The sequence below is a fragment of the Anabrus simplex genome, chromosome 1 (assembly GCF_040414725.1).
Source record: "Anabrus simplex isolate iqAnaSimp1 chromosome 1, ASM4041472v1, whole genome shotgun sequence".
Taxonomy (NCBI): Eukaryota; Metazoa; Arthropoda; class Insecta; order Orthoptera; family Tettigoniidae; genus Anabrus; species Anabrus simplex.
Genome location: NC_090265.1, coordinates 1372685542 through 1372708463, shown reverse-complemented (window position 1 = coordinate 1372708463; position 22922 = coordinate 1372685542). Strand labels below are relative to the sequence as shown.

The following is a 22922-nucleotide window of genomic DNA, read 5'->3' as shown; positions in this document are numbered from 1 at the left end:
CTTTCAGCGACCTGTCGTTCTCCAGAACGTGTTAAATCGTGCAGCAATGACATTCAGTCTCTAATGAAGCGAATGTCACAGAACAGACCACCTAATCATTTAAATTGAATTACGATACTCAGAGAATAATGTAATTTATTTATTTTTTCCTAGTGGCTTTACATCGCACCGTCACAGATAGGTCTTATGGCGACGATGTGATAGGAAAGGCCTAGGAGTTGGAAGGAAGCGGCCGTGGCCTTAATTAAGGTACAGCCCCAGCCTTTGCCTGGTGTGAAAATGGGAAACCACGGAAAACCATCTTCAGGGCTGTCGACAGTGGGATTCGAACCCACTATCTCCCGGATGCAAGCTCACAGCCGTGCCCCTATACCGCACGGCCAACTCGCCCGGTGCAATATAATTTCATCTGCATATTCTGTATTTCAGCTTTGTGCATTTCTCGTCAAAGACAGGGATTAACAGGATTCACATCTACGGGACACAAGCAGGTTAAATCTATCTAAATACTTACTGGATAATCATTACGCAGCACAGCAATGTACTACTTTAAGGTCATTTTGTTTCGGAATGTACTGCCAGCCGATATGAAAAAGGAAATGTTTTATTATACCTGAGACACTGTGAGAATAAATTAGTTCAGTTGCTACTACATTGCCTGACAAAAAATTAAGCAACCAAAAGGAGTGGTCCAATATTATCCCATTTCGGTATACATGCATACCTTTGATGTGTGAGTAAATTATTAGATTTACAAGGATCTGTAATGTGTAGAACGCCCACCAAAGTGCAATCGTGATGGCACCGTCCTGTTGTTAAGTTGTTTCCACTCAACTGCTGTGAGTAGAGATGGGCACTATCGACTGAAAACCACTGTCGACTAATCGGGCGACAGCCCCTTGGAACTATCGACTGAATAGTGGAATGTTTTCAGTTGAACGAAAGTATTCATTACTTCCTGTCGAAAAGACTGAATAGTCGAATGATTTCAGTCGAATGAAAGTATTCATATAACGGAAGTAGTCAGTCGTTCTATGAAAAACATTCGAATGTTTCCAGTCGAAACTCTCCGTATCAAAAGTGGAGAGTCGTACTTTTACGAATTCGACTTATTTTAACGCAATTTACCCATTAGAACAAAATTAATGTTATATTGAGTAACTTACAAATTTATTCAAAGGAGTCCACGTTGACAGCCGACAAGTCCACTCCGCTCCACATTAGGAATAAGAAGCTGGACCACCCGGAGATGCCAGGTTCGTATTCCATTCACTGACAGCGGATACCATATCCTTAATGTAGGTAGTTTTCCATGGGATTTTCTACATTCATTCCTGGCAAATGCCACAATAATACTGTACCTTGAGCGCATACCCCAATCCCGGACTGTTATAATCACACTATCGAGGAACTCACAGCTGCTCATGTTAAAATCCGATTTTCGCACTCCTCCGTACGGCTAATAGAGTGAGACCCTTAATATGAACCAACATCATACGAATGGACTTTCTTGGTGCTAACTGGACAGTGAAACGTAGAAAGACGACAATGAGGCTCTATTCCTGAACAACGCTAACAATAAGATGTAAAACTACCGAGCTCGATAGCTGCAGTCGCTTAAGTGCGGCCAGTATGCGGGAGACAGTGGGTTCTAACCCTACTGTCGGCATCCCTGAAGATGATTTTCCGTGGTTTCTCATTTTAACACCATGCAAATGCTGGGGCTGTACCTTAATTAAGGCCACGGCCGCTTCCTTCCCACTCCTAGTTCGTTCCTGTCCCATTATCGCCTTAAGACCTATCTGTGTCGGTGCGACGTAAAACAACTTGTAAAAAAATGTAAAACTTGTTGCTGTAGTACACAATAAGGATATAATTATATGAGAATAGCGAAACACACTACTACGCTACTGTATTTTCTATTGTAGTTATGCCTTATTTATGAATGACGTAATTAATATAAACAAATAGGGCCTATACAACGACAAGAGTAAATCGCCATATCAAGTAGGTACCTATAAAGTTAACATATATATTACATATCCGAAATGACCGTAAACCGGTAGTCCCATTCGCTTCCACGTCGCTGTGAGGACAATTCAGTCGACTGTTACGATAGTTTAAACTATCGACTAGTTCGATAGTTATCAGTCGATAGTGCCCATCTCTAGCTGCGAGTCAGACAGTTAAGCTAGACGTGCAGAGAGGACTACGTACAGTACTAAACACCCGCAATGCCTCGCGGACGCGTTAGACAGCCTATGTATCAAATGTCAGCATTTGACAAAAGCCGCATTGTGGGACTGCATGAGGTTGGTTGGTCGTATCGTGCAGCTGCCAGGCATGTGGGCCATTCAGATGTCACAGTGGCTCGATGTCCGACTCGTTGGCTGAACGGTCAGCGTACTGGCCTTCGGTTCAGTGGGTCCCGGGTTCGATTCCCGGCCGGGACGGGGATTTTAACCTTAACGGGCAGGTCGCCAACGGGAGTCAAATAGAAAGACCTGCACCTGGCGAGCCGAACCCGTCCTGGGATATCCCGGCACTAAAAACCATACGACATTTCATTTCAGTGGCTCGATGTTGGACTCAAAGGGTACAAGAGAACACTCAATCACGTCGTACAGGTTCGGGTCGACCAAGAAACACCACCCCGAGAGAGGACCACCGTATGGTGCGCCAAGTATTGCGGGATCCCATAACTTCGGCAGCCGCCATCCGCGAACATGTATTGGAAACTCTACAACATCCTGTGAGTTCCCGTACAGTGTTTCGACGACTCGCATCCGCCGGATTGGAGTCCTACCACCCCATGCGTCGGTTGCCATTGACACCAGGGCACAAATGCCTGCGTTTGGAGTGGTGCCTTGCCAGGGAGGCACGGACAGAGGACGACTGGCATCGCATCATGTTCAGTGATGAGTCCCGCTTCTCCATAACCTCTGATGACCATCGTGTATGGGTTTGGCGGCGTCGACGGCAGAGAGCAGATCCTGCACATATTGTGGAAAGACACACAGGTGTAATCCCTGGCATCATGGTGTGGGGAGCCATCGGATATGGGTTCAGGTCACCTCTAATAGTGCTTCGGCAGACTTTGACGGCACAGCGACAAGTCACAGATATTCTGCGACCACACGTCCTACCCCTTATGGCACAGCACCCTGGGACAGTGTTCCAACAAGATAATGCACGTCCACATACTGCACGTGTGTCTATGGACTGCTTAGAGCATGTTGAGGTCCTCCCGTGGCCAGCAAAATCCCCGGATCTCTCCATCATTGAACACGTGTGGGATGACACTGGAAGGGGACTCCGTCCCAATACCAACCTGCAACCAACAACTGTGGACGAAATTGCCTCAGGAGAGGATCCAAAGGTTGTTTGACACCATTCCGAACCGCATAAGGGCATACACTGCGGCCAGACGGGGTGCGACACTCTACTGACCTGGCACCAACATTCCATCTGTAACTGCCAACGGCCTTGTCTCTTTCGTCCCATATTGTAATCAGTTCAATGAAGGCATATGGTCACTCAGAATATGTAGTTTCAGTCACTTTCAGCCACTTCTTCTGGATGCTTAACCTTTTTTGTCAGGCAGTGTATTTTATTAGACCCTACATCTATCTATCTATCTATCTATCTATCTATCTATCTATCTATCTATCTATCTATCTATCTATCTATCTATCATATACTATATAGTGTGTGTTCTCAAGCATGTGCCAAGTAATCGAGTCCTCCACCACTGATCTTTCATTCAAATAGGCGTGTTTTGGAACGCTTCGAATTTTCTTAGCTCCAGGTGTGTGTGTTAAGTTGTGGCAGTCTTTCTATGTGTCCATATGCTGTGTATGAAAGCAAACAATAGCCTATGGTATATCTATTATAGTGTGATTAGCTGCCACCCCCGAGTTCGATTTCCGGTTCTGCCACGAAATTTGATAAGTGTCACGAAGGATGGGACGGGGTCGACTCAGCCTCAGGTGGTGAATTGAGTAGAGGAAGGTTCGATTCCCACCTCAGCCATCCTCGAAGTGGTTTTCCGTGGTTTCCCACTTCTCATCCTGGCAAATGCCGGGACGGTACCTAACTTAAGGCCACGGCCGCTTCCTTCCCTCTTCCTTGTCTATCCCTTCCAATCTTTCCATCCCCCACAAGGTCCATTTTCAGCATAGCAGGTGAGGCCACCTGGGTGAGGTAATGGTCCTCTTTCCCAGTTTTATCTCCCCGACCCAAAGTGTCACGCTCCTGGACACTGCCCTTGAGGCAGGATCCCTCGCTGAGTCCGAGGGAGAAACTAACCCTGAACGGTAAACGGATCAAGAAAGAAAGATATCTATTATGATTGTTTTCACAATTGAAGGCGACCAACAGCTAAAGAGAACAGATGATCCCCCCCCCCTCTCGTAGTTTCGGACCACCAGAATCTGACGACAGAGAATTAGTTTGTTATAATCCAAATCGTTGTGGTATATGAATTTTATAATAATCCTTATTACAATTATTTGTGCGAATTGCTACATAAACGGATTTCGTATGGATACATTATACATAATTAGATCTGTCTTTTATACCCATTTTGCACTTTACCATCATCTTTTAGTCCTAAATGTTTAATTGTGTTATATATTGTAAGATAAACTTTCATCCTTTCCTTCTTTATTTACATCAGTGCTCTTCGTTTATTTTACTTTTGTGGGGATTGTTTCTCTATTGCAGCTTTAAGCATATTTGTCTTTCCCACTGTTCCTCTACGCAAGAAACAGCGATTCTCGTCTTCTTTTTCTCTTTGACCTTTATTCTTGCAGCCTATATATCAATTAAACACCATACCTTTTGTTTCCCTAGTTGTCCTTATCTTATTGCAATCTTTTACCAACAAGCGGATCATTAATTTAAATCGTTTATGATCATAACATTTATATTGCTTTTTCTGTACTTCAAAATGGAGTCTATATTCCTCCTTCGCCGTAGTCGCCGGACGCCAGCAACCGAAGAATTTTTGTTTGAACTGCTTCCTTATCTTAAAGACTGCATGGCAATGTTTCAAATACAATACTGTTCAATTTTTACATAAATTCACATGGAAATACCATGACAACATCAATCATTTAGATACAAGAGATACTCGAATAAATACATTTTAAAAAGCAGAAAAGGAGAATCAAAGAGACAACACGTAGATATCAATCCTGAGAAGAATTTAGATGCGATGGTATAGAACGGCGACGGACCCTTTTATCACCGTGTCACGTCTTTGAAAGTATTGTTAGGGATGCCCAGCTTTATGAAGACACTCACGAAAAAGTCGGAAATAGTCCCACGATCTGCTATGAGCAACATGATCACTTCAATTTGCCTCAAGATAATATTCGGTGGTGAAGTAATCCTGACGGATGGAGATTTCCGCTGTATTGGATTTATTTAAACCACCTTAAATCTGGTGTCCAAGAATAACTTCTTTCCGGGGCGCATAACACGGGATAACGCACAAGCGGGTGCGTATTGTCGGGAGTTCATTGTAATTAATCGGTACAAGTGAGGCACACTGGAGGTGAGATCAGCAATTTATTTGGAAGATGAGATAAAATTGAATGGATGCCTGTCGGCGGGATAAGATGCTGATGGAGAAGTATGCAAATCTTTGCAGGAGTCGAGACCAATTGAGCTCGGCAGAGCAAATCGGACAAGCGACGATTCCAAGAAGCAACTTTCGTCAGGGTCATATACCTATGCTGCACTACACGAAAGAGATGTGTTGCGCATTTGGCAGCCGTTCAGCGCTTGCATATGAATGAGGAACCCTGCTTCAGACAAATTTCGCAGTGAATTTGTGAAAATAAAATAACATTTTTATACTATCTGATCTGATCTGTACCATCTGATTATATGATACTACTCTACCACTTTGTAGTACAGTTTTTGACTGTCATCATTTTCTTACTAACTAAAATGATCCAAATAGATATATCACAAAGCATACATTTGTATTCTGATCTTGCCTTACAAAGAGGTATTTAGCGTACTGGCGTAAGGATAGCCAGCATGCCTCTGCCCGGCTTCGATCCTCGGTTCCTTCTGATGTTCATCCTCGTAATAGATTCCTAATTAGGAAGTGCCTAATATGAGAGGTAGCAGTCATGAAACTTAATATAGCTGAGGATATTGTTCCGCTCATCAAGCGACAATCTATATATATAAAATAACTTGTCCTGACTGACTGACTGACTGACTGACTGACTGACTGACTGACTGACTGACTGACTGACTGACTGATTCATCATCGCCGAGCCAAAACTACTGGACATAAAGAAATGAAATTTTGGGGATAGATTCATATTAAGATGTAGGTGCTCGCTAACAGAGGATTTTTTGATATTCCGTCGCTAAGGGGTTGAAAAGGGGGGGGGGGTGAAATTTTAAAATGAATGTAGCTATATCTCAAAACTTTAAAAGTTTACAGATGTAAAAAAATGGTATTTAGAATCTTCTTTAAAAATAAGGAAACACGTGTTTTTGTGTTTTCAGAAAATCACAACAGAAGGGATGAAAAGGGGTTAACAATGGGTTGAATGCCTTCAATCAGGATACCGGTACTTATATTTCAGAAACGGAAAATGTTACAGACCTGAAAATTGGCAATTTTGATCTCTTTTAAAAATAAAGGAACACCTATTTTTTTGGGGGGGGGAAATTCCAATTAATGGGAGGGTGAAGAGGGGGGTGAATTTTTAAAATGAGTGCATCTATATCTCAAAACTTTTAAACTTTACAGATGTAAAAATTGGTATTTAGAATCTTCATTAAAAATAAAGAAACATGTATTTTTTGTTTTCGGAAAATCCCAATAGGAGGGGTGAAAAGGGGTGAAAAAGTGGTTGAAAACATTTAATGAGGATACTTATATCTCAGAAACTGAAGATATTATAGACCTGAAAATTGGTGTTTGGGATCTCCTTTAAAAATAAAGAAACAGGTATTTTTCCGTTTTTGGAAAATCCAAATAATGGGGGGTGAAAAGGCGGGTGAATATTTTAAAATGAGTGTATCCATATCTCAAAACTTTTAAAGTTTATAGATGTAAATTTGGTATTTAGAATCTCCTTTAAAAATAAAGAAACACGTAATTTTTCGTTTTCGGAAAATCCCAATAGGAAGGGGTGAAAATGGGTTGAATGCCTTTAATGAGGCTACTTATATTTCAGAACCTGAAGATATTACAGACCTGAAAATTGGTGTTTGGAATCTCCTTTAAAAATAAAGAAACCATTATTTTTTTGTTTTTGGAAAATCCAATTAATGGGGGGCGAAAAGGGAGTGATTTTTAAAACGAGTGTATCTATATCTCAAAACTTTTAAAGTTTATAGATGTAAAAATTGATATTTAGAATCTCCATTTAAAATTAAGGAACACGTATTTTTTTGTTTTCGGAAAATCTCAATAGGAAGGGTGAATAATGGGTTGAATGCCTTTAATGAGGATACATATATTTCAGAAACTGAAGATATTACAGAACTGAAAATTTGTATATGGGATCTCCTTTAAAAATAAAGAAACACGTATTTTTTTGGAAAACCCAAGTAATGGCGGTTAAACAGGAGTGACAAAGTGGGGTGAATTTTTTGAAAGACTATATCTACAGAATATCTGAGAAACGCAAAATATTACAGACGTAAAGAGTGGGTATTTGGAATCTCCTGTAAATGTCAAGAAACATAGGTGATTTGTTTTTTGAAACTCCACTAAATGGGAACTAAAAAGGGGTGAAATTTCAAAATGAGAATTTCTACAGTATATCTCAAAAAAAAAAAAAAACTTAACAAGTTACAGAAGTGAAAAATGGTATTCCTTATCTCTATTAAAAATAACAAACGTGTATTTTTAGTTTTCGGAATTATCACTTGGGTGAAGGGGGGTGGGCGGTAAAAGTGACTGAAAATGGTGTTGAATTCTTTTAATTAGGCAAATGATATCTCAAAAATGAAGACGTTACAGACGTGAATTTTTATATTTGGAATCTGCTTCAAAAGTAAAGAAAGATGTATTCTCGGAAAATCCAGTGAAGGGGTGGAGGGGGGGGGGGTGAAGAATTGAATAATTAATTGACTTATTTGTATGAGAATACTTACATCTAATAAAACTAAAGTTGTTACAGACGTGAAAATTGGTACTTGGACCTCCTTTAAAAACAAAGAAAAACGCGTTTTGAGAGGGAAACCATCTTGGGAGACGGGAGTGAAAAGGAGTTGAATTCCTTTCATGAGGACACATAAATCAAAAACTGAAGATGTTAGAGTCGTGATAATTGGTATTTAGAAGACTCTTTACTATTAAAGAAACAAGTATTTTTTGCCGAAATATTCACTTGGGGGGGGGGGGGGCGGGAGGAGTGTGAAAGGAAGGGAAGAAGTTCATTATTTTTATGGCGATACTTATATCTCAAAACTGAAGGTAATAGCCGTGAACATTGGTGTTTGGAATCTCCTTTAAACATAAAGAAACACGCCTTCTTTTAATTTTTTGGGGGGAGGGGGGTAAATATACTTAACGGCGGTGGGGTGTAAAAGGAGGTGAGACCAATTGATTTTACTGTTCATAATGTACTTATAAGGAGCCTCCGTTACTCAGGCGGCAGCGCGCCGGCCTCTCACAGCTGGGTTCCGTGGTTCAAATCCCGGTCACTCCATGTGACATTCTTGCTGGACAAAACGGAGGCTGGACAGGGTTTTCTCCGGATACTCCGGTTTTCCCTGACATCATTCATTCCAGCAACACTGTCCAATATTTCATTTCATTTGTCATTCATCGATCATTGCCCCAGAGGAGTACTTCGGCAGCCGGCATAATTCCTATTGTCGCCGCTAGAAGGGGGTTTTATTCATTCCATTCCTGACCCTGGCGAATGACTGGAAACAGGCTGTAGATTTTCGATGTACTTATTCTGAGCATAAACCGATCATTTTTAAGCTTTTCTGGGGTTCGTTTTCAACAGCCATATTTTCCTTCGGAGAACGTTCTTAGATTACAGTAGATTCTCCTGGAATATAAATAAAAATGTAAACACATTTGAAATAAACGATAGGAATGAGATTGACCGTCAAATTGTTCACCTCTATAATAAGGTCAATAATGCACGGAAGTATGTCATTCGTATCGCCAGAAATCCCGCACACTTGCCTACGCGCGACAATGGTGTTGGTCACATTGTCAAAAATGACAATGGTAGCAGATGTAATTTACCGCCAAGTAGTGGTCTTGCATCTTGCTGTGGGGTCCAGAATATCTAATAATAATAATAATAATAATAATAATAATAATAATAATAATAATAATAATAATAATAATAATAATAATAATAATAATAATAATAATAATGTTCAGGACCGTCGTCCAAATGTGCGGAGCGCGCTAGAAACGGGTCCTGGACGGGTAATGACTACGAATGCAGTCCGGCCGCGGGTTCAGTATCGCCAAGGCAACCAAGACGACACCACGCCGGATCTCCTCAAGGATTCCATCCATATTAAAATGCTTATAGGAAAAGATGGCAAAGATTTAGGGACCCAACTGGCCGGGTGGAATCCCTGGACCTAGCCCGGGAAGTACGAAATAGATTGCTGGAAAGAAAGATTGAAAAATGGGAGGAACTTTGCCGTAATCTCTCAGAAAACGAGTCAGATTAAGAATTTTGGCGGATTCTCTCAGAAAACGAGTTAGATCGCGAATTCCGGCGGATTATATATAAAACGTTAAGCATTCAATTATAAATTTCATTATAATACCGTAGCGAAGCACGGGTATCTTGCTAGTCCAATATATATAGACCGTCCGTCCGGTAGGACAGTAGTCGTCTTGGCAGGCCACAACCATTCAATCGCTGAATGTGCCATAGTTTTGTTTGTCTATTTTACGAGTAGGTCCTAGAGGGCAGTCTCTTTACAAGGTAAGACTGCAGGCTGATCAGGTGTACAATTGGAGTCTATTTTGACCACTGCCAGTCATGTTTAATTCCATGTAACTATGAAAATACTGATTTTCTTCATTGGTCACGCGTGTACAATGAAATGGCGTATGGCTTAGTGCCAGGAGTGTCCGAGGACAAGTTCGGCTCGCCAGGTGCGTCTTTTGATGTTACGCCCGTAGGCGACCTACGCGTCGTGATGAGGATGAAATGATAATGAAGACGACAGATACAACCAACCCCCGTGCCAGCGAAATTAACCAATGATGGTTAAAATTCCCGACCCTGTCGGTAATCGAACCCGGGACCCCTGTGACCAAAGGCCAGCAAGCTAACCATTTAGCCATGGAGCCGGACCACGCGCGTATAGACAGCCCGTCACAATGTCACAATTCCTTCACAAATGTATTGAAATTTCTAAGATCAAATGGTTTCTTAAAAAAAAAAGCAACGACAACAACAAAAACAAGACCATTAAATATGACTACCAGTTCTCCACTCAGAATAAATCCCTTCTTCCTTACCGTAATATGATGTGAATGTGATCTCATTATAAATTCAAGCATCTCATATTCATTCCACGGACACTACAATAAACACTATAACAGAGTGTATATCGCCTTAGTCTACTGTAGGCATTAGCATTGTGGGACTCGTTGGGCTGGTCCAGTTTCTATTCCTGATTCTGCAACTAGACCTAATTTAAGATGGACTGGAATACGAAGCATGCTGCCTCAGGTAACAAAATTTCATTCCTAATCGTAGCGTCAGTTAACTACAGATATACACAGCCATAAAGAAACTTCACACACACTACGTAGACGGGGCTGATGATCTAGTTGTTCCAAAACGTACAGAATTTGTGCAGTTGATGTTCTTCATAAGAGATCATGTTACTGTTCTTGTTTGTAACCAACATTCCGAAGCACATGCCTACTTTATAGAGTGTGTGGATGTTACATGCGGAACTTTCAAATGTGAGGAACGTATCACCCATCATATATACAGATCACCCGGCTAAAAGTGAAATAAGGGACAAATTGGCATTTACATTTCCAGTATTAAAGAGCAAATCTCTACGCTATTTATAAAATTAATTTCACCGCAATCGCACTAGTCTTCCGACCTACAAAACGCCTCAAACATCGTACTTCTAAGAATCAATAAATCATTACTCTGCACGACCTCTCCCGTTTACAATTACTGCCAGTTAAACAAATATGATAATCATTACTTGAGAAACAAAATCAACACGAAGAGAGAGAGAGAGAGAGAGAGAGAGAGAGAGAGAGAGAGAGAGATACTGAGCGAGTTGGCTACGCGGTTTAGGTAATGTAACTGCAATCTTGAATTCGGGCGACGGTGGGTTCGAACCTCACTGTCGGCCAGCCCTGAATATTATTTTCTGTGGATTCATACGTTTGCACCAGGCAAATGGTGGGCTGTACCTTAATTATAGCCACGGTCGCCTAGGAAGTTCCCACCCCTCCTCATTCGAGTGATCGTTCCCTCACGACTTTCTTCCCATTTTAAAAGTCATTTTCATTATCTTCCACAACAAAAGGGGCTATTCAAGATTAGACCACGCTAGTGGTCACGCGGTTTTGAAGCTTATTAAAATATCACGACTATTACCATCGCAGTACAATATTTCTTCGTCAGCCATACCCGCTGTTGATGGACTTTGCAATAAGATTGTAATTTGTGAGTATCTCCATCATTACAGATCGCTCGATAAAAATGCGTCAGGTATAACGGAGTGAAAATTAGATTTCCTATAGAATTTATATGTGCACCTTTTACATAAAACTAATATTTCCGGAGATATTTGAAAATTTGTGGACGATTTAACAATCACGAACATTTATCGGTTAAAATACATGAAACATAAAATAAATTATATTCAGCAAAACTTTTATTCCGCACATTTTTTCGATATAACTAATATTAACGAAAAAATGTGACCATTCCCGTCTCCCCCACCTAATACTGCTTCCTCACTATATACTATTCTAATAATATATAGCCTAGTACACCACCTGGCTATATCTGAATTTAAATACCAAGTTAAGAGAAATTCTGTTCAGCCGTTCTCTCGTGACGTCGTAACAAACAAACAAATCGACACAAACTTAACAGAACCACTTTCGACTTTAACATACCTAATCAGAAATAACAACAAACCATGATACAAAATTATTATTTAAGTAATAGATTAAAATGAGTGTTTGTTATGAACAATATCAGTTGTAAAGCAAAGCTAATTCAAAACTCGTGCAGGTCATTCATAGTAAGCCTCCATACATCTTTGGTTATCAACCACGTGTTATAAAGTAAGAAATCTCTTACAACCTTCGTTATTGATATCTCGAGTAGTACGTGTAACTGTGATTATATGAGAGACTAGCTGATGTACCCGTGCTTCGCTACGGGATTCTCAGAAAGACAGACTTCGTGGTTTTTCCTAACTGAAGTCAACTTAGGTCATTACAAAATCGTAAGTGGGAATGTAGCGGTTAAAAGTAATGTTATCACATAAAACACTCGATCAAATGAAAAACCACACATTTTGTCACTTTCAACGATCAGTAGTACGGTGCCGATCTAACAGTCCAAAGTTCCAGAGCTGGAAGGACCAGGCCGCAGACAGCCGTGAACATTTCTCTGCCATTATTCCGTTATATGCAAACTGCTCATTGCAATCAGTGCCTCAGAGTAGGGATTGAATAGCTCGAATGCTATGATGAACCAGCGTGTTCATACCAGTACCGGTAATATCAGAAAATTTATGAACCAGAGAAATGGCATGCTAAATAAGAAAATTACCTAACTCCCCAGCTACTTCCCGCCAATGTTCAGGCAGGCTGTTACACTCTGTACGACCGGGAGAGTTGGCCGTGAGGTTAGGGGCGCGCAGCTGTGAGCTTGCATCCCGGAGATAGTGGATTCGAACCCCACTGTTGGCAGCACTGAAAATGGTTTTCCGTGTTTTCCCCATTTTCACACCAGGCAAATGCTGGGGCTGTACCTTAATTAAGGCCAAGGCCACTTCCTTCAAACTCCTAGCCCTTTCCTATCCCATCGTCACGATCGTTCGGTGCAACGTAAGGGAAATTAAAAAATAATCGGTACGCAGCAGTAATCCTATCTATCGGAGATGAGTGGCAACAGAAGACACAAAACACATCACAACAAACAATGGTCAATGTAATGTTATTGTTGATCAATTTTATAAGCTTTCTGTATTGTAGGCCTTCACATTTAGTTTTCTGTCGACTCTGTGATATTAGGGCTATTATAAAATTATTTATAGCGTAGACTGTAGTTCCTTATTCTCCGACTTTACATAACGATTTTCGTTAAATTCTGTTTACCCATTTTCTCATGACTCGGCGCTGATATGGACTTAGTAACAAAAATCCAAACTCATGAATATCTCTGTGATAATAGCCGGTACCGTAACAATGTATAAGACATAAATGATCGTAAATTTAATACTATATAACTTTAGTTGTGTAGTATTTATCGATACAACCACTAATAACATAAATATTTGAGAATTAAATTTTAGGCCTTCCTCTACACTACATTTTTCTCACCGTGAATACAATTATTTATAGCCTAAATTATAGCGACTTATTCTCCGACTTTGCCTGCCGATTTTCATTAAGATAACTAATAACATAAATATCTGAGAATTAAAATTTAGGCCTTCCCCTAAAATACCATTTCAATCAGCGTGAATAAAATTATCTATGGCCTAGATTATAGTGACTTATTCCCCGACTTTGCATACTGATTTGTATTAAGATATGAACACTAATAACATAAATATTTAAGAATTAAATTATAGGCCTTCCCCTAAAGTACCATTTCGCTCAGCATGAATAAAAGTATTTATGATCTAGATTATAGCGACCTATTTCCCTACGTTGCATACCGATTTTCATTAAGATACGACCACTAATAACATACATTTTTGAGAATTAAAGTTTAGGCCCTCCCCTAAACTACCATTTCAATCAGCGTGAATACAATTATTTATGGCCTAGATTATAGTTACTTATTCACCGACTTTGCATACCGACTTTGATTATGATAGACTACTAATAACATAAATATTTGAAAATTAAATTTGAGGCCTTCCCCTAAACTACCATTTGACTCAGCGTGAATAAAATTATTTATGACCTAGATTGTAGCTACTTATTCCCCGACTTTGCATACCAGTTTTCATTAAATTCTCTTCAGCCGTTTTCTCGTGATGCGTGTATATACATACATACATACAGACAGACAGACAGACAGACAGACAGACAGACAGACAGACAGACAGACAGACAGACAGAAATTACGGAAAATTAAAAAGTGCATTTCCTTGTTACTGTGGACACGACTGATACAGAAATGCCATCCTTTTTAAATTCTGAGCAATGCCCAGACAAAACTCTTATTATATGTATGTACTGTACTAGCAGTGGTCAGTGACACTGAAATACCACTTTTTGTTTCAGTCGGGAATGGGGGAATTGCTCTCACTCCTTATCTTGGGTGATAAGTTACGCTACATTAAATAATAATATTGGTTTAATGTTCTACTAACTACTTTAACAGTTTAGAAGACGCCTAAGTACCGGAAAATACATCCCACAGGAATTCTTTTACGTGCAAGTAAATATACCGACCGGGCGAGTTGGCTGTGCGGTTAGGAGCGCGCAGCTGTGAGCTCGCATCCGGGAGATAGTGGGTTCGAACCACACTGTCGGCAGTCCTGAAGATGGTTTTCCGTGGTTTCCCATTTTCACACCAGGCAAATGCTGGAGCTGTGCCTTAATTAAGGCCACGGCCGCTTCCTTCCCATTCCTAGGCCTTTCCTATCCCATCGTCGCCATAAGACCTATCTGTGTCGGTGCGACGTAAAGCAACTAGCAAATATATATTCCGACACGAGCCTGACGTACTAGAGTACCCTGAAATACAACCCAACTGAGCTGGGGTCGAATCCGTCGACTTCGGCTCAGCAAGCCAACGCTTAACAGCCTGAACCCCTACGCCCGGCGCTTAAAACTCTAGTCGGATATATATAAAGAGAGAGAGAGAGAGAGAGAGAGTCTCGACTCTTCGAAGAATGCAGGTATCGGCAAAAGAAATGGAAAGGCCACGAAAGGCGTAGAAATGATATACAGCTAGGGTCTCGTAAAACTAATACCGCCGATGAAACGAGAATTGACCAAACAAGATCGGCCATGAAAAATGAAAAGTGAGGAGCTGGCCAAAGTAAGTGAAAGAGAGGTCCTATGATGGCCAACCCATGCTCCCAAATTGAGAGCCCTTGATTGCCAGTACAGACAGCAACGCTATACAGATTACACACACAGTAATCGGGACTTTGTCGAAGATTTTTGAAGTTCCTTTCATGAGGTAACGATAATTATAGTGTAATAATAATAATAATAATAATAATAATAATAATAATAATAATAATAATAATAATAATAATAATATATGAAATCCATGCTTTTCAACATCGACTTGCTAGCAGTGACAATAAAATTTCCCAGTAGGTTTAAAATACAGTAATTAATCAATAAAAATAAGACATGGAACCTGAAACAAGAATACGTTATTAACCACAGAATGAAACGTGATTTGAGGAATCAGAAGATGTCCATTTGATCGAACATCACTTCCAAAAGTGTGCCTGCAGAGGTCGGTATGTGAATAAAATCTCTCTGTAGTCCAAAGGCGAAAATGAGCTTGAAATTTAATTAAAAAATAAGATGTAATTCAATATTTAAGTTTGTGAGAATGCGCTGATTGTACATATTATATTCTACATCTTTCATGATATTTACGTTCCTGTTTTCCTTTGACATCGACAGAACTCGTGTCTACGGCAGTGCTGAAGATAAGGTGCCAGGTCATATAATCTCCATGAATCCAAACTCAGATTGCAATTTTCTACAGTAAAGGCAATCGTGACAGGAATGGCAGTTGATGTAAGTTTACCTCCTAATCGAAGTATTTCTTCAATACTCCGGTTACACATATAAATATAAAACTTCAATGTCTGTTTAACATCTTTAACCCTCAAACATACGCGTATGGGGCGGAATCCACCCCAGGTCATTTTATTTCTTAGTGAAATGTACAAATAACTTTTCTGTGCTCTCCCCGCTCTTGTACCTTTCTGGCTGGATCCCCGCAGAAAGAGTCATTCTTACATAATCCACCTTAAAATCTCCAATTAATACAGTAATTCATATTTTACAATACAATGATATGTGGGGCGGAAAGCACCCCCACGCGTGTGTCTGCGTCCTAAGATCTGGCGCGTGTGCTTGAGGGTTAACAGTGTGTAAATCCAAACTGTGTTTCACCTGGCATATAGCTAAAGGCGATAGCACGAATAATCAAATGCACGAAGACTAGGGGAACAACGATTCAAGTCCAACAATTCCAGTAGCTCAATTTTATACGATGTGCATCTACATAGATAGGTTATAATATTCGTGTTTCCTACATGTTCACTCCAGGTAAATGTTAATACGAAGACTAAAAATGTTAGGATACTTACGTCAATGTTAGCCCTAACTAGGAAAAGTCATTACGTAAGTCTCCAAGTCCAAGGGGTTCTGAACAAGTTCTTATGACAATACTAAATTTAAGGATAAACACAACTCCAATGCTGTGTTCATTTGGCATTAGCTACGTTGGACAGCTTATATACGTAGGGAAGCTATTCTTAAGTTATAAGTAAAATATACACAGATGGAGACCAAATTTGTATCTCTTCAGACTGAAAATGATTAAATATTAATAAATATTAGTACATTGCCGGTGACAATGCCCAAATTTATGTCCACACCTTTTTAATCATTTTACAGTTACACAACAGTATTGCAATAAAATGATTTAATTTTCTTTCAACGAACACATGTTTTATCTTCAACACGCATTTAGACACTGACAAAAGCGTGCAAAAGAACGGAGATTATTCCAAATAAAATCCAAAATATCACACCTGTTAGTACTGCAGACGCAACAACAGCGGCTTGAAGAAACGAGTTAACACTTCGGCAAATGAACAACCCGGACCGCACACACGACCGAGTCGGACGAGAGCCGAACAGGTACTGAGAAAGCTGCTGCCAGGTACTGGCTAGCTGGCACAGGTAACACAAGACACCCACCACAAGCCAGTCCTCCGCCCAGCACTGACACAGAGGTGGGCTTTCCTACTTGCCACGTGTGCCCAATATACTCTCTACTTAAAGGGGGATTACACCGCGGTAGAATAAATAAATAAATAAATGATGTATCTGAGGCACTGATTCACTGCGAGAGATCTTAAGTGAACATGAACACAGCGTCGGAAAAAGATAAGCGACTTCCTCTGGAAATGATTGTACTGTAGAGCGCAGCATGGACGTAGCCGACATTCATGAAGGGCGTTTGAGACATTACTTTACATGAACTCCTTCATGACGACCGACTGTATAGCGCATCTGCTTGAATCTGATCCTTGTCGGGTCAAAATTCCGGCAGCCCAGCGTCTCTAACAGTTAATATTATCATCTGTTTCCCAGCCTGGTGGCCACGACCTTTAAGGTATCGGTTCTTTATGATCTGATATCGTGGTTAGCCGGTTCAAGTCCCATTGGTGGGGAAATGTTCACCATCAGAATGTTGGCCGGCATGGCAGGAGAGGAGGTGTTACAATTTTTAATCACTGCGTGCCAAAAGCCTGGATTCAGTTTCAAACCTGTCCGCTGTGTTCATTTGGTGTCAGGGCATATGACGCTGTTGACGGTGATTCGTCGTTGGATTGAGACATTAAGACTTAAGCATACCACTTGGCACTAATCGACAGGAGTAGGCTATGTGCCGACACCAGGTTTCACTATCTTCCTCATTTTCACCACCATCACACACCTAGACACGTAGGTTGCCCATAGGTGTCAGCTAGAAAGACATATACCAGGCCTGTCCGAAGGCCACACATCACATCTGTTTAACATTCATTTTGACTACTAATAGTCTTCGCAGATGGCGGTGCGTCGGAATATTAGTCCACCAGGGAATCTTTAACATGCTGGAAGCTACTGACACTGACTGTGAGTTGTCACATTTAAACTCTCTCAAATGTCACTGACCTCAGCAACGACTAACCGACTGCGCCACTACAACATTAGAAGATAGATAAACTTTATTTATTTATTTATTTATTTATTTATTTATTTATTTATTTATTTATTTATTTATTTATTTATTTATGTGCATCGGTACAGCCGGTTGTGGGCTATGAATACCCACAGAAACTGCATGGTAGTTTTTGTTCTTAGATTTCCACTTTTTCTTTATATGTTCGCCATTATTATTATTATTATTATTATTATTATTATTATTATTATTATTATTATTATTCTCTCATTTCAATCAACGAAGGGCCACGTCGTTTTCCGTGTTCTTTTAACCTTTGCCCAGTTCTCCCGTGTATGCATTCGGTGTTCTTTTGCCTCCTCTTTAGTTACAGTTTTTCTTGGAAACTCGTATCGTCATTGAAGTTTCTCTTTAAACAGGTTCCCGCTTCTGAATATCTTCATGAGTGATTCCCATTTCTTGCAGGCCCCTTTACACCTCGGTGAAAACCACGCTCCCTTCGTTTTCATTTCTTATCTAGAAAATAGGTGAAGATTCGATTGATTAACGTCCCTGTACGAATTAGGTTCAGGTGACTATAAAAGGCAAGCCTCCTTTTCTGAATCGGTTCAGTGATCGTTTGGTAGCCAGTCCCGCGGTCTAGGACTAGCGTGCCTGCCTCTTTCCCGAAGGCCCCAGGTTCGATTCCGGCCAGGTCAGAGACTTTTACCTGGATCTGAGGGCTGGTTCGAGGCCTATTCAGCCTTCGTGATTACAATAAAATTGACAAATTATCTGATGATGAAAAGCCCCCCGTCTAGAAAGCCAAAAATAAAGGCAGAGAGGATTCGTCACGCTAACCACGTGGCACCTCTTAATCTGCAAGTCTTCGAGGTGAGCAGCGGTCAATTGATAGGCCAAGCCCCATCAGGGCTGGTGCACGATATTTTTGAAATGTAACTTTTTGTGGTTATGTCATCTCCTGGACTCTCTATTTTCTTTGATAGTGTACCGGGCGGTACACCTCCACGCCGCTAATTCAAAAGGTGCGCCAGTTGAAACTCCTCTGCTGGAGGAAGTCTGAACTTTATTGACGGTATTAATTTTCTACTTTCTCAGAAGATGTCACTACCTGTAAATTTTGAAATTTTAGAACTGTGTCATTTTTGATGTGTTTTTGTTTTGCTTGAAGTAAGAAGTGTGAACTTTCTCTTCTAGAGGACACTACTGAAGAACTACAATAGTGCACCCTAGTGCGAAGAAAAAGAACTGTTCTTTGGAGAAAATTTAATTTCAAAAGTTTGTTCCTTGTTAAATTTCTTTCAGTCATTGTTTAAGTTGGCAATATTAACCCTTTCTTTCCCCTTGTTTTAAATCTAGCCAATCCCGAATTTCTTAACTTAATTTTCCACCAATAATGTGTTTCTTCTTCATCTTGTGTAGGGGTTTCTCTTTATTCTCCAATAAAGTGATTGTGGGCGGGTGTTCTCATTCCCCTAACGCCTAGAACCTTCCGCGAGAGTATATAAACTGCTGATTTTAGGGTCTCTGGGCCACTTCTGTTCCATCTTTCGGTGTGTAAAGTACATAGCAGGGGGCGGGAAGCGCCTCTTTCTTCGGCAGCGGTCAACAACAAGGTAATGGCCAATTAATAACTTCTTTCTTTGCTAGCTCAGCAGTTTAACTCTCGGGGCGGGTCCGAAGCTTTTTCCATTATGTAACCTTCCTTAAAATGTAAGGAAACTTGTATCTATTTCATCTTTTGAACTGCATATCGGGATAGAGAGTGCTTAACCCTCTCGAGCTCCCAATCATATTGTTTTGAGGTGAACTTATTTTCTCAACCTATTCTTCCTTAACATTATGTAAATTTGTTTCTTTTCTAAAGTCACCTCCGTAGTATGGGATTAGCCCTTGCATCAGTGGCCTAGAGCCAAATAAGGTTTTAAAAACAAAGTGTATTAGGAGTGCAGATCGCCTCCTCTCAAATTGTTATTTTGGAGGTCATGTAATCAACCTTCTTTTCATTTAATAGACCTCAGTAGGTTGGGTATTTTACCCCTGTGTCTATGTCCAGTGAGGACAACTCGAAAGTGGAGTTTGGTGTGGCCTTTGAGAGGCTTAAAGTTGAGAGCGAGTGGCTCTTTTTGAAAATTGAGTGTTGTATGCCTCGTGGAGGCTTTTCAGTGTAATTTGGAGCAAGGGCTCCTAGGCATGAATGGGGTTTTCTGCCCCTCTGTTGAAACTTGTGTTTGGGGTAAAACTAAGCTGATTGCCCAAGCATTGTGAAGTCAGGGCGCGAAGCCCAAATTCTGTAAATATTGTAACTACCCTTTTGACTTGCTACTTTTTACCTGCCATGCTTGTTATCTCCTTATTTTGAAAAGAAAATATAACCTTGTTAAATTTTACATTAATTCCGTAGTTGGAGACCTATTCACACCCGCACCTTCTTTCACCTCTACCTACCACGGAAATCTCCGTAACAGATAGAATGAAAGATTTTCCTTAACATCTTTCGTTCGATTTTCAATTTTCAACTTCCCTATCGCATATTATTATTATTATTATTATTATTATTATTATTATTATTATTATTAAGTGCCAGCCCCCCGTGGTGTAGGCTTAGCATGCTAACTTCTTACCCAGAGGTCCTGGGTTCGATTCCGGACCAGTCGAACCATTTTAATTCTGGACTCATGGCTCACAAACATTTTTTTCTTTCCAGAATAAAATTCTGCCATCATTTAGGAAAATGGGAAAATGCAAAAAGGTGTTACCTAAGTGTTAATGGGAAGAATTCGGGGCAAGTCGTCAAATCCATTTCTGTAGAGACGCGTTTCCGGGAGGTTTGCGCAGCTTGCAATTTAATTTATTTATTTATTTATTTATTTTTTTTTTTTTTTTTTTTTGCTAGTTGCTTTACGTCGCACCGACTCAGATAGGTCTTATGGCGACGATGGGACAGGGAAGGGCTAGGAAGTGGAAGGAAGCGGCCGTGGCCTTAATTAAGGCAGCCCCAGCATTTGCCTGGTGTGAAAATGGGAAACCACGGAAAACCATCTTCAGGGCTGCCGACAGTGGGGTTCGAACCTACTATCTCCCGAATACTGGATACTGGCCGCACTTAATTTAAATATTAGTATTTGGGGGGGGGGGAGGGGGGAAACTGGTTAGACATAGAGCGGACCACTTTAACATGCTCATTATCGAGGTTAAGTGTAGAGGAATAATTTACCTTCCATTACTCTTCCTTTCTAACCCCAACTTGGCAGGTTCGATCCTGGCTCAGTCCCGTGGTATTTGAAGGTGCTCAAATACGACAGCCTCGTGTCGGTAGATTTACTGGCACTTAAAAGAACTCCTGCGGGACTAAATTCCGGCACCTCGGCGTCTCCGAAGACCGTAAAAGTAGTTAGTGAGACGTAAAGCAAATAACATTAATATCATTATTACTCTTCCTTCTCAAGAAATATTAGTGTCCGCTGGATTGGGTGCTCTCTTCCGGCCACTCTTGATCATCTTATATGTAATGTTTCCTGTGAAGCAGCTGATGACCGCTGTTTCCACAGGGGCAAGAGGGTTTTTTGTGGAGTCACCCTTTGATTCCGACAGTGGTGACAACGCAGCAAGCTATATGTACTGAAGTTTATAAACCAAACCAAAACCCATGGCACTACAACACTTGAATGGCCTTGGCCTACCAAGCGACTGCTACTCAGCCCGAAAGCCTGCAGATTACGAGGTGTCATGTGGTCAGCACGACGGATCCTCTCGGCCGTTATTCTTGGTTTTCTAGACGGGGAAGTTTATAATAGGTTCGAAAAAATCTGGTTTGCTTAAGAGTGTTGGACTTATTGTTCTAAGTCCATACCTATCGTATTAAAATGAACCATCTAGAATTTTCAAGTAAGTTGCACCCACATCGGTTGCATTGCAATTAAACTGGTTACCAGATGCAGGGCCAGTGCCACTGTGTCTGCGTGGTACGGTTGGAGTACTCTAGTTTGTAGAGCGTATGCAGTAAATTGTTAAACTGGGTACATGTTATCTTTGTTTACAATAATACATGGGTCTTTATTGGTGAGATGAAAGGAAACGAAATCCCACAATAAAAGCATTACACTCTATATACTTCAAGGCAATAAAAATGAAATGGCGTATGGTTTCGTTTTTTGCTAGGGGCTTTACGTCGCACCGACACAGATAGGTCTTATGGCGACGATGGGATAGGAAAGACCTAGGAGTTGGAAGGAAGCGGCCGTGGCCTTAATTAAGGTACAGCCCCAGCATTTGCCTGGTGTGAAAATGGGAAACCACGGAAAACCATTTTCAGGGCTGCCGATAGTGGGATTCGAACCTACTATCTCCCGGATGCAAGCTCACAGCCGCGCGCCTCTACACGCATGGCCAACTCGCCCGGTGCGTATGGTTTTTAGTGCCGGGAGTGTCCAAGGACAAGTTCGGCTCGCCAGATGCAAGTCTTTTGATTTGCCTCCCGAAGGCGACCTGCGCGTCGTGATGAGGATGAAATGATGATAAAGACGACACATACACCCAGCCCTCGTGTCAGCGAAATTAACCAATTATGCTTAAAATTCCCGACCCCAACGGGAATCGAACACGCGACTCCTGTGACCAAAGGTCAGCACACTAGCCATTTAACCATGGAGCCGGACTACTTCAAAGCAAACATTTGGAATACATATGAGGAGAGTCTGTATAAAAAGGTGATATTTCCACTTCAAGAAAAAAAAAAAAAAATCAGTGTATTTCGTTCACATGCATTACAGTAGTTGAATACTATCGACT

The 22922-nt window shown here is 40.8% G+C and overlaps 1 protein-coding gene across 4 annotated transcripts in view; it reads right to left on the bottom strand.

Moving 5' to 3' along the window:
• PH4alphaEFB (prolyl 4-hydroxylase subunit alpha-1) overlaps nt 1-22922 on the bottom strand; it is a 361076-nt gene that overhangs the window by 247489 nt on the left and 90665 nt on the right. For 2 of the 4 annotated variants that reach the window (XM_068225503.1, XM_068225504.1), the window contains exon 1: nt 16993-17164. The exons of 1 other annotated variant lie outside the window; for it this stretch is intronic. The gene's annotated coding sequence lies outside the window, so the exon portion shown is untranslated. Of the gene's footprint in view, nt 1-16992; nt 17165-22922 lie in introns of those variants that run through there. One more of the 4 variants, XM_068225502.1, reaches the window with a different exon arrangement.